Source organism: Panthera tigris, chromosome C2 (assembly GCF_018350195.1).
Source record: "Panthera tigris isolate Pti1 chromosome C2, P.tigris_Pti1_mat1.1, whole genome shotgun sequence".
Taxonomy (NCBI): domain Eukaryota; kingdom Metazoa; phylum Chordata; class Mammalia; order Carnivora; family Felidae; genus Panthera; species Panthera tigris.
This window is the reverse complement of record NC_056668.1, coordinates 97629829-97643635: the sequence shown is the minus strand read 5'-3', so window position 1 is coordinate 97643635 and position 13807 is coordinate 97629829. Positions and strand designations below refer to the sequence as shown.

General features: G+C 37.2%; 2 pseudogenes; one reads left to right on the top strand and one right to left on the bottom strand.

Moving 5' to 3' along the window:
• The first annotated feature begins 429 nt into the window (after positions 1–429).
• On the top strand, positions 430–867 carry LOC102967276 (annotated as a pseudogene).
• A 7422-nt stretch (positions 868–8289) lies between these two features.
• On the bottom strand, positions 8290–9547 carry LOC102953360 (annotated as a pseudogene).
• Between the last annotated feature and the right edge of the window lie 4260 nt (positions 9548–13807).

The window sequence follows — 13807 nt, the reverse complement described above, 5'->3', positions numbered from 1 at the left end:
CATCCCTCCACTTACAACTTCTGAGTTATAGGCATCCCTCCAAGTATAACATCCCTCCACCTATAACTCCCCAAAGCTTAACTACAAATAGCCTAATGTTGATGGGGAAGCCTTACCAACAACATAAAACAGTCTAGTGGCAAACATTTTATATGTTATATGTATTAAATGCTCTATTCTTACAATAAAGCTAGAGAAAAAAAATGTTGAGAAAATATATTTACAGTACTCTGCTGTAAAAAATACTCATATAGGCAGGGTGCCTGGGGATCCCCAAGATCTATCACTTGCTTCAAAAGTGTTTAGAATGGAGGAATGCCCCTTCTTGCAATTTATTTTCCCGTTGCAACCTTGGAAGCCATGGTCTCATCCACCCTCTGCTTCCGGGACCAACCAACACGGTTTTGTTTTCTTTAGCTTAGCTTCTAATGCCGATCAACCATAAACTCCCAGATTCCTCAGAATTATTCCTGTCAGGTGGAAGCTGCCGTCAACCACTTGATCAACATGCATCTGCAGGCCTCTACACTTACCTTTCTCTGAGCTTCTATTTCCACCAGGACGATGACGTGGCTCTGGAAGGCATGGGACACTTCTGCGGGTTGCCGAAGCGCAAGGGCTCCCAGCGTCTCTGGAAGATGCAAAACCAGCGCGGCGGCAGCGCCCTCTTCCAGGACGTGCAGAGCCATCCCAGGGTGAGGGGAGTAAAACTGGACACTTCAGAAGCTGCCTCAGCGCTGGGGAAAGACCTGAAGTGGACCCTTTTGTATCTGCTTGCCGTAGCCTCTGCTTGCGCCGTGTGAGTTCCTAGAGAACCACTTCCGGGAGGAACAGGTGAAACTCACCAGGAAGATGGCGACCACGTGACGAATTCTGCAGGCTGGCCCCCAGGCTAGGCTGGGCAAGTTAGGCTCACTCTCAAGCGTGAGTAGGAGCCTCCAGAACCCAGAGTCTGTTGAGAATCCCCTCAGGCATCCCCCTGATGTCAGGACTGCTGCCTGAATCTCTCCCTTCAGCTACTAGGCCGCTGTTTAACCACCTTGGAGTCTTCTTAAAAGCTATGGACCAACTGGAAACAATAAAGCTTTTTGCAGGGCTGAGGGGGGATCTGACTACACGTGAATGCGCGCAAGTTCAAACCCATATTGTTCAAAGCTCAACTGCATGTTCAATTGATTTTCAGTAAACATGCAAGGAGATTCAATGAATAAAGAATAGTCTTTCCAACAAATGGTGCTAGAAAAATTGGATATCCATAAGCAAAACAATAAGGAACCTTCACTCATGCATCTTGCCTTATATAAAAATTAAATGCAACTTGATCGTAAAAATGATCCATTAAAGAACAGATTGATAGATTGGACTTCATCAAAACTTAAAACATCAGCTTTTCAAAAGACAAGGTTAAATAGTGAAAAGACAAGCCATAAAGTAGAGGAAGTATTTGCAAGCCATTGATAGAGGGCTTATATCCAAATTATATTAAGAACTCTCAAAAGCAAATAAGAATAGAATTATAAAAAATGGGTAAAAGACTTGAAAAGGAATTTTACCAAAAAATATAGAAGGATGTAAAACAAGCACATCATCTAAATGATACTTAATATCATTAGGAAATAGGGAAGTACAAATTAAAAACAAAATGAGATACCACTATCTCATCCTTTACTATCCATTTACTATACATCCATTACTATCCTTGTAATGGCTAAACTAAAAAAAAAAAAATAAGAAGTGCTGGTGAGGGGGCAGACCCACTAGAACTCTCATAGATTTCTGGTAAGATAATGGTATACCACTTTCAAAAGCATTTTTTTAGTTTCTTATGAAACTAAACATATATTTGCCATATGACCAGGAAATCTTACTCCTTGGTATATATTTACCCAAGTGAAATGAAAACCTGTCTTCACACAAAAACCTATAAATAAGGGGGTAGGAAGGCAGAAGTGTCAAAAGGGCACCAGTTACATTTCAAACAGCCAGGTCCAGGTAACTCCCAGGGCCCTGAGATCCCTCTGCCTATCCAGAGACACACAGTGACCTGGCCTGGGCAAAGCTCTTCTACCTCCACAGGCAGCACCAGCAGGAACTAGCAGGAGTCCCAGTGGCAACAGGCAAATCAAGAATCCAAAACAACATGGCAAGGCTCTAAGGATGACACTGTCTTTGGAAACACAGCCCACAATAGGCCAAGACCTGCATGCTAAACCTAATAGAGTAAGTGCTTGCTAAAATAAAAGATTCAAATAGGACCCAGAATCATTGCAAATATACTGGCTGTCCTACTATACAATAGTTTAGCAAAACATTACCATTAGGGGAAACACAAGATCTCTTTGTATTATTTCCTTCCCGTGCATGCAAACAATATTATCTCGATTACAATATACATGACAAAAGGGGCATTTGGGTGGCTCAGTCGATTCAGTATCTGACTCTTGATTTCCGCTCAGGTCATGATCTCAAGGTTCATGAGTTCAAGCCCAATGCCGGGCTTTGTGCTGAAAGTGTAGAGCCTGCTTGGGATTCTCTCTCTCCCTCTCTCTCTGCCAATCCCCTGCTCATGACTCTCTCTCTCTTTCTCTTTCTCAAAATAAATAAATAAACATTTAAAAAACATACACAAAAAAAGAAAACTTATACATAAATGCTTATGTAGCAACTTTATTTGTGATTGTCCCAAACTGGAACCAACCCATATATCCCTCCACTGGGAAGCAGATAAAATAATGGTGGTACATTTACATAACAGGAAACCAATCAGCAGTAAGAAAGAACTACTGATACATACAACAGTCTTTTTAAATCTCAAAAGCATTATGCTTAGTTAAATAAGCCAGAGTCAGAAAGGTACATATTCTGTAATTCCACTTATGTTACATTCTCTCAGAGGCAAAACATGGGGGAATAAAAACCAAGGCTGGGGATCTGGTAGTTAGTAGTTAACTATCAGGGGTAAGTTGAATTTTGGAGGATGGAACTTTTTCAATATTTTGTTCTATATCTGGGTTGTGATTGTGGTTTCATGACTGTATGTTTTGGTTTTTTTCAAAAGCATACAATTTTAGAGGCTGGAACTTTTTCAATATTTTGTTTTATATCTGGATTTTGGTTATGGTTTCATGACCATATGCTGTTTACAAAAAACACTCAGAACTGTACAACAAAAGGATGAAATAAAAAACTTTAAAAAAAGGGTAAATTTTACCAGATGTAAATTTTACCTTAAATAAAGAAAGTGGGAAAAAAAGAAAAAGCACATTAGTTTGACCCTTGAATATTCAAGACTGATTATGACTATAAGAAGTGAGTGGTGCTGGGTGGCTCAGTCTGTTAAGTGTCCAACTCTTGGTTTCAGCTCAGGTCATGATCTCATGTTCATGAGTTCAAGACCCACATTGGTCTCTGCACTGGCATTGTGAACCTACTTGGGACTCTTTCTCTCTCTACCTCTCTTTCTGTCTCTGTTCCTCCCCACCCCCTTGTGCTCTCTCTTTCTCAAAATAAATAAACTTAAAAAAATTTTAAATTAAAAACAGTGAGCCTATTATATAACCCATAAAAGTATTAAAACTGCAATTAAAGCATTTTTTAAAATCATCCATAGTCCTGCCATCCCGAGATGTCACATTCTTTTATGTAGTGTCTATGTATACATTTTAAACAGAAACATATCCATAATCATTTTACATTTGTACATTATTCCATTTAACTAAAGTATAACTGACTTAACCTTTCCTTATTAATGGACATTTGGACCACATTATAATGTTTTAGCATGATAAGCAAAACTCCATTCAACATCTTGATATACATACTCATTTTTTCTTTTGATTTTTTTCACTTGGGCTAAATTTCAACGCATGGAATTACAGCAAGGAGCACTTAATTTTTCTTCACCAGTTTGATCATTTTTCCAAAAAGATTTTTGCTTATTTTCCACCCCGATAACAGAAATTAGTGCAATTTTATAATATCTCATATCCACTAATATATATGTTATATATGTAAAATTTTCAAGTTAATATATGTAAAATGCGGTATTTTGCTTTAATTTCCATTGTTCATTTGTATCACTGATTACATTATTTCAAAGGTTTGTTTCAAATTTCAAATCCATGTGAGATATAGTTTATCCGTATCCTCTGTGCATATATACTTTTAATATATATGAACATAGCAATTTTGCCATGGATAAGTGGTATTTTCCTAAATGTTCCTTCCAGATTCATGAAAAATTATACAGGAATCTCTAAGTAAAAGGAAGCCAGGGACCATTGGTTTCATGGTGGCCACCATATGCTAATACTAGATGCTTAAAACTATTTGTTGGAAGGAGAGGAAGGAAAGAAGGGAAAGGAACTTACTCCCTCTATAAAGAGCCATTATAAACAAGGAGTAATCATCTTAACAGGGAGGTTCATGAGAAGTCTCTCTGTCTTTTTCTTCTCGGAATTAGGACACTTTGCCATACTTTTTCCCTTTTAAAACTTTTGCTTATTCAATTTTAAAATATACGTTTATTTCTAAGGTGAAGGTGAAGTATCATCTGTTAACTGGAATACTGGATTTCTCTTCAGGAAGATGTGACAACTCTCAATGTACTTGGTTTTGAGGGTTTCGATTGTTTATTTTGCAGAAAGGAAACAGTGCTTAAAATAGGCGAGGTTTTGCTATTATAAACCCAAACGGCCGTTTTGTTTTGATTTGTTTTTTAAACTTCCCCTCTCCTGTCATCTTACTGTGTGTGACACCAATCTTAGTCAAATGAGGTATTTTTGTTTGTCAAGTGAGATGGCAAATGTAACAGGTACATTTCTGGCACAATAGCGGGAATAGTATTAAATCTATCTTTGACAAGGAGTAGCGACATCACAGACTGGTGGTTCCATATGAGAATTGTCCTACACAAAATCATCCTAACTCACCCCCCACAGAATAGCTCATAAGATACTGGTGGTCCATCTGGAGCCCTCAGAGCCAGTTCTACTAATGCAGGAGGATGGTGTGTACGTGAGTGCATGGCTGGGATAATCCTGGGTCACGATCATTGGTGATGAACAGTGAAGGTTTTCAGAGAGGCCAGAATCAAAAAACGCCTCCCTTTTCACGATGACACAGAGCTCTGTATGCCATTGTCACACTAAATCCCCACATACTACATGTGCAGTAACTTAATAAAATGAAAGCAAACACTATTTGGAAGATTAGCTATAAGTCACACAGAATTTGGCAGCTCCAATTTGCATTTGAATAATAAACTGTAATAAGCCCACCACATGCCAAGTTTGCAGCAGACTAATAGTGGAAAATATATACTTAAGGATATTGCAATCCAGGTGACAAAGGATACAAATGAATGTTGGAGTTGGGTGTAAAACTGTCCCGTGTTTTATTTGTCGATATTTATGAAAATGTGTAACTGGTTCACGATTTCCATTTCCTGCACTGAATTACACAACAGGAACTTATCAGAGAAACCAATTAATATCGACAGTATATTCCACTGTCACAATAACTGGTGGAACGACTCAAAATAGCAAGTAGCCCTCTTGAATCTCAGGGATCTCCGGAACGACATACTTTCCAAAGTTAACCTCAAAGGTAAAAGAGAAAACAAATTGGGATTACAGGAAAGCAATCACAATAGAGAAAAAAAAAATCTGAGATTAAAGGCAATGTGGCTAAAGTCTGTGGGATCAATGGTACTACCTTTAAAGAAGTTACTTGGAGAGAAAGCATGGGGAAGAGATGCAGGGATTTTTTTTTTTTTTTTTTACATAAGTAGTGGATATTGGGAAAGATTTAGTTCATTCATGCACAGATTCATTTATTAAAACATTCATTGAATAGCTGCTGCTTCTGAGCCCTCTGGTAAGATCCTGAGATACAAAGATAAATACTATAAAAGATACATTTTGAAAAGATCTTACAAGTCAGTGGGAAAGACGATGTGTAGAGAGATGTTGTAAAATATGAAAGCCCTATAATAGAATTATGTACAAGGAAAACGTTTATAAGACTTTAAGACGGGCACCACACTCTTCTGGTTGGCTGTGCTACCTAAACTAAACCTTAAGGATGAATACATTTTGTAAACATGATCATTTTGTTACTAGCATCGGGAAAACAATTCACAGTGTATTTATAAACGTTCTTTATTTTAGCCCTGAGAGTCAATCACACATTTAATATTTGTGACAAAAACTATTAAGAGCACAAACATTTCCTCTTCCGTGGGCTGACTCTGAAGACCTGAACTTCGATTGACCTTTCACTGACACAATCACTTTCCTTTGTTCATTTACTGCCCAGCTGTTTGAATTGGAAGACCTGAATAAACAAGTCTGATTCTTCACCTTGGACCAGGTTAGAGCCTCCAGATAACAAGGCTCTAGTGGGAAAGGCAAAGCATGCGTGCTTCATGTTCTCAGGATTGTAAGGTCAGGGCTGGTGATTTTTGGCAACCTCCCCCCAAAAAGAGTGTTAAGGAACTCGTTGAAATTATAAACGACAAAATAAGAACTTTTTGGACAAAGGCTACCAGTGATTTTCACACTTTATTCTCTCAACCTTATAAAGATTATTGGTACTTTTTTGGGTTGAGAGATGTATTAAAGCAATGGTCGTGAAGTTGAAAATTACTACAATTGGAGAAATCATGACATATTCAAGAAGGCCTCTTTTTCAATTATTTTTGGTATAGGGTATTGTGTGATATGCAAGTGTCAAGTTGTGAATCCAATTAAATTGCCAAAAATCCTGGCAAGACAAAGTCCCTGTCTCAGATTACATAATTCCAGAAGACTGAAAGTCATAGAAAAGGCTGAGGTTTTAGAAGAGAAAACAGATTCCTGTGCAGCAACTTGAGAAAATTTCTGTCTACATGTTGGCATCTAGACAGTCTTCCTTATACTCGCCTAGTTAATATGAAAATATATGTCTCCCAAACCAACGAATGTCAATAAGGAACGTATCCTACTCTTCAGAGATTTCAAAAATAAAACATTTTTAAAAATAAAAATTACCCAGGACACCTGGGTGGCTCAGTCAGTTAAGCATCCGACTCTTGGTTTCAGCTCAGGTCATGATCTCACAGTTTGTGGGTCCGAGCCCTGCCTTAGGGATCCACGCTGCCAGCACAGAGCCTGCTTGGGATTCTCTCTCTCCCCCTTTCTCTGCCCTTCCCCACTAGAGCCCTCTATATCAAAATTTAAAAAATAAATAAATAAACTAAAAAAATATAGATACACTCTTATGTGGATCCTGAGAAACTTAACAGAAACCCATGGGGGAGGGGAAGGAAAAAAAAAAAAAAAAGAGGTTAGAGTGGGAGAGAGCCAAAGCATAAGAGACTCTTAAAAACTAAGAACAAATGAGGGTTGATGGGGGGTAGGAGGGAGGAGAGGGTGGGTGATGGGTATTGAAGAGGGTCACCTTTTGGGATGAGCACTGGGTGTTGTATGGAAACAAATTTGACAATAAATTTCATATATTGAAAAAATATATAGAGAGAGAGATAAAAATCACCCATTACTTCACCACAAATTTGAAGTATACTAACAAGTGAATTCCAAACACACTCACATGCACACATGCACTGAATCACCCTGAATTACACATCTCACAGCAACAACTATAAATAGGTGCAAATATTTCCAGAATATTGTCCATTTTATACAGGTAAGCACTTGAAAAAAATGGACTTTATAAAGCATAGGTCTAAATAGGTCCATCTAGACCTACCTTACTTTCTGGTTATGTACTTTACTTTGAAATCCTTTAATGATAAACAATTTTTTTTAGTCTTTTTTTTTTTTTTATCACAAACAAGAGTCTAACATTTTATCACAAACAAGAGTCTATTGCCATTTCACGTACAAACTTCTGGAGATCACATGTATAATGTCTAGGTAATATAGAGAAAAGATCATAGTCTTTAGAGTCATAAAACATTTTATTTCAATTAGTTATATCATTTGCAATTTAAACAATTTTGGCCAAGTAGAACCAAACTTTCATCAATAGATAGGTGGCAATAATAATCCCTTTACAGGACTGTGAAGATGGGATGAGATAAAACATACAAAATCTATTTTTTTGAAACAAAATACTAAATTTATTCAAAATGGATGAAATAGAATAATTTCAGCTATGGTTTCCATTCCATCAAAACCTATTAAAACCTTCCAAAATTTTCATAATTCAGTCCTAGAAATTCTTGGAACTGTGAGAATTTCCTGTTAGAAATGTGACCTCTACGAAAGCTCCCAGGAAATTTCAGAAAAATATAATCTTCTGTTTTAAAAGTTGATTGATTTGCCAAATGATACAGCCAAGTTTGCTTCTCTAAATGCTTCTGATAAGGTCGGGTGCGCATGGCAGACTCTAGCTATATCTTCACAGGATGCTCCTTACTCCACGCAAGAGTAGCTTCATTTATCATTTCACCAGCACCTGACCCGAGAATATGTGTTCCCAGTACCCTGTCCATGGATTTCTCTCCCAGAGTCTTCACCAGGCTGTCTGTGTCGGCATTGGTCTTTGCCCTGCTGTTGGCAGCAAAGGGGAACTTCCCAACTTTGTACTCTATACCCTCTTCTTTCAACTGCTCTTCTGATTTTCCAACCCAAGCAACTTCGGGGTGCATGTAAATCACAGATGGGACACAATTGTAGTCAATGTGCACAGCACCACCAGCCATTCCTTCAACACAGATGATGCCTCCATCCTCCGCTTTGTGAGCCAGCATTGGACCAGCAACCACATCGCCAATAGCATAGATATTTGGAATTTTAGTCTGGAATCTGGTATTGACTGGAATTCTACCTCCAGGCTTTAGTTCAATTCCAAACTCTTCTAGTCCCAAATTCTTAGTAAAGGGTCTTCGGTCAATGCAAACCAAGAGCACATCACACGTGATAACTTCAGTTTTACCACCAGAAGCACCTTCAATAGAAACATCATTTTTTCCATCTGATTTCTTGGTAGCACCAGTAACTTTTGTATTCAATTTAAATTTAAATCCTTGTTTTTGAAGGATGCTTTGAAAGTTTTTAGATATTTCCATATCAATTTTAACTCCACCAACATGACCTAAAAACTCAACTGCTGTCACCAAGTCTTTGCCAAACTGAACCCAATTCTACACCTATTACTCCTGCACCAATGACAACCATCTATTCTGGAACTTATTTTTTAAAGATAAAGCACCTGTAGATGACACTATTGTATCTTCATCAATCGTGATTCCAGGAATAGGAGTAACTTCTGAACCTGTAGTTATAAGAATGTTCTTGGTATCGATAACTTGAGTGCTGCCATTGGCTTTTGTAGCGGTGACCTGATTTTTGACCATTATCTTTCCATATCCATTTATGTGAACAACCTTATTCTGTTTGAATAAGTGGGCAATTCCACCAGTTAAAGCTTTTACCACTGTACTCTTCTGCTTGATCATCTTCTCTAAATTCAAGTGAACTTCAGACATTTCAAATCCCCTAGATGCAAAATCTTTTCCATTGGTCATATGGTAATAATGACAGTTATTTAATAAAGACTTACAAGGAATACAACCAACGTTCAAGCACGTTACACCAAATGTTAAAAACTGACAACCTTCTTTGGATATGTGAGACTTGGAGTATAACTGTCTCTGGATAGCATGTTAGGTGAATGTAAATGTAAATGTCAACTATTTGAGGTACTTATTCCTTTATGTTAACCATTCTTATATTGCTATAGCATGTGTTTCAGATGCTAGGCCCTGGCCAGTCTCCTGGAAGTGTTTTTAGCTCTTGCTGAGTTTGTCACCTGGTACTCATATTTGGACTAAATATAATTTCAGGTCCCATTCTCTGCACTTTGTCCAGACACAGTTATCAGGGCTTTCTTTTCAGACATGAAAGTGTTTTGGCTATCTATTGCTGTGTAATAAAGCACCTCGAGGATAAATGGTTTAAAACAATAACAATTTTATCTTTAATATTTCTGTGGGTTTGCTGTGCTCAGCTGGGTGATTGTTTCTGTGTCATGAAACATGGGCTGGGCTATAGTCATCTGAGGGCTTGGTTAGGCTGGACCACCTGAGATGGTTGATTACATGACTGGCAATAGAGGTGGGATTCCAGCAAAAACAAGTAGCCCATCTGGCCTATCAACCAGAGCACCCTCACATGGGCTCTACCTGGGTGCTCACAGTGTGGTGTCCAGCGTCTAAGAAATGTTTCAAAAGTGTCATTTCAAGGTAGTCTTCATAAATCTAGGCCTGTAACTGGCACAGCATCTATTCTGCCATATTCTATTAATTAAGGAACTCAGTGGCCAGCTCAGAATGGGCAATCAAGTCAACCTGTCAATGGAAAGAGTGACAAAGAATTTGTGGCCATTTTTAATCCACCATGCACGGATATATAATAGCCAGATTGCAAAAATATATCATTAAAGTCCCAGATAGTGGTTGTTATGTAAAGTCATTGGCTTTTAGGTGGGTGTTTTTCCTCTTTTGTACATTTGTCTTTGGATTCTGCCTGAAATTGTGTAATCTTAGGATGGATTAAATCAGAGTAGATTTCCCTCTACTGCAGGACACTTTGATGACTCTTTATCCTCTTAGATCTATATCTCCTGTCTAACACAGCATTATTTTCCTAATGAGAAAAGAAAACTGTTAGGAATAAAGTTTATCAATATCACTGAATGTAAATTCATTATTAACTCTTAGATTAATCATCCAAATTGACTTGGACCCTATCAATAAGAGACTGATGTTGGCCACTCTGCTTTAGAGTAACTATGGACCTAAAGCTTCCTTCCCATTTGAAATAATATGTAGAATCCAAAAAAAAAAAATCACTGAATGTTCTTCATAACTTGGAAACCTATGCCAAACTAATTCCTTACCAAATATTTTACAAAGAAATTTAAGATCCATGGCTCTTCAAATGCATACATGTAATCTGCATCAGTTCTAATCAAACTGAAATTTGATAAAACAAATTTTCTTCCTGGTAGATGTAGTAATTCTTATATTGCAGAGTCACACCATCTGTTGTAACAACATCATTTTGGGGATTTCTTGGAGAACATATTTACAAAATCACCCTATATGCTATTAAAATGGAAGCCACAATGGTAGAATTTAAATGCATCAAATTTGATGTTTATCATTGCCTAAAGAAAGCCTCAAGCCATCTCTATCTGCCAAAGAAACTAAAGCAGTGGTTTCTAATATAAATTAATCAAGAGCTGTCACAGAGTCTACACCATCTGTCATCACATAACCCCAAGTCTTCACTTAGCACTGAAGCTCAGGAGTTTTACTCTCTCTAGATTAACTCATTTTGGGATTCCATAGTGTATGCAATCAGTAAAAACTGATACATGCACACTGCGACACTCATAGTATGTCTGATATCAACAAAACCATTCCCAAATATTATCTCACTCTGCTAATTGTTAAAGGTACTATGGCTGTTATACATTCTTCCACTTGACACCGATCACATAGCGATATCATTAAAACTGTCCTGATGAGCATTGCCTTCCCACAGGTTGTTTCTTCAGCCATTGAAAAAACCCATTTTGTTTGTGGTATGACCAAGAGAACAGCTCATAAGAGACACTTGGGCACCTGTTCACTACAGTTCCAGATAAGAATCTGGAAACTAACACAGAGATTCAGTTCTATTTCATCAAGATTCAGACATTACACTGATTGTGAAAGTCAAAAATGTAATTTCTGGAGCAAGAAGAAAACTGAAAACCAGTCTAATCATTTTGTAAAAAGTCCATTTATTGTGTAAGCAGTTCAACATACCACATCAGTTTACTAGTTATCAGAGACACTACTTAGTTAAGATTTCACCCTCGTGTATTTAAAATCACCTGCAAAGCTTTTAATAAAATAGGTACTTGGGATTTATATCCCCTGTGTTTCTGATTTAAGCATAAGATTTGAAAGTAAATATATAACTTAAGCAGACCCTTAGCCACAGGGCAAGTGTATCAACAATTAATAATTACCAGGGTGGCGATATCAGGGATAGTAAAGTGACTTTCATTCATTCAGTAATAATTCAATTTTAGCATCACCCATTTGCTAACCCTGTTGATAGAAGAAGCTCCTACGGTATCAGGATTTAATTTATGCTAGAATATTTTAATCACCAGCTTATCAGAAGGCAAACTTACTTAAAACTCATTTAAAACTTTTCTTTATTTATGTTTATTTGGAGAGGACAGAGATAGCACAAGTGGGGAAGAGGCAGAGAGAGGAACCCAAGCATGCTCCCTGCTGCCAGCATAGAGCCCATCATGGGCTCAAACTCACGAAACCACAAGATCACGACCTGTGTGGAAACCAAGAGTTGGATGCTTAACCGACTGAGCTACCCACACACCCCAAAACTTATTTAAAACTTAAAGAAGTTATGCTTGGGTACCTAAATTTTATTTTTTAACAGGAAATTATCACTTTCTAAGGCTAACAAATCGATACTATTAGATTTGCACAGCGAAAGAGTCTTTGTCAAAATGGCTCCAAAATAAGAATAGCCATCCCAAACCTTCCTAAGTTTACACAATTTCTATCACTGTTTTCTTCCTTGAAAGACAACCACAGCAAAGCCGTTTCATTGACTATTGTCATTATAAGAAAATGCCAAAACATCAATCAGGTATTAACATACAGTATAAGAGCAAAAGCTGCTAGCATGTTGAAATACATGCAATGCACTATTTTTTTTAACCAGTGATGCTTTCCTTGTGATGCAAGAGAAGCAATTAGCCAAAGATTACCTGATGGCACTAGATGTACACTATTAAAGAAAAATGGTATCTACAGAATTGAATTATACAAAGATGGGCATAAGAGCACTCCTTTTTAAGGAGTTGGAATGTCCACAGTCAGAGCTACAATTCAGCCTTTCAAATCACTATAGAATGCAAGCCTTTTTGTGATGTACTTTCTAAATTTTTTTACACTTCTTGAAGCATAGTTGATCTACAGTAACCTATTGGTTTCAGGTATACATCATAGTGATCCAGTATTTTTATATTTTACAAAATGATTCCCATGAGAAGTCTAGTTACCATAATTATGTCACCACCTATACGCTGCTAGAATTTACTGCCCTGTATTTGTGACCACATGCTCTCCCTCATACTTGGAAGAACAGCCTCTAAGATTCTAATGTTGAATCTTGATTCTTCTATCCTTTGGTTGTTTCCAGATCATGCTGTAGCAAGTTCCATGGAAGATCTAACTCATCACTTTCAGCCTGTAAAATTACGTAGTTAGCTCCATGGAACCCTAGACTGACAGGTAACAATGAGAGTATATGCAATAGGAAAAATTCCAAAGAATTATGTTCTATTGACAAGCTGTCAAAACAAATGATATCCCCCCAAAAGATTACACTTTAAAAAATTAAGTTGTTATTAAGGATAATAATCATCAAGTCTTGCTGTACTATGAGCATTGCATTATAATATTGTTTGCATGAAAATTGTAGGAAATAATACTGACATGTAAGGATTACAGTAAGTGTCCAGATATACGATACAACAAGTTACATAGTCCCTGTTTCTGTATAGAAAATAGGTAAAATGCCTTAGTTATTTATCCATATTAATTTTCAAGGAACTTATCAAAGAAAAACTTTTTTATGCCATTATTTTCTTTGATAGCCACATGTTAAACAAGGGAGTCAAGTAATATCAGTAGAGTTTTTATACTTTTTAATATAAATTTCTATTTTCAGGTTTCTCTCAGACTTATCTATGAAATCATTAATTTTTTTAA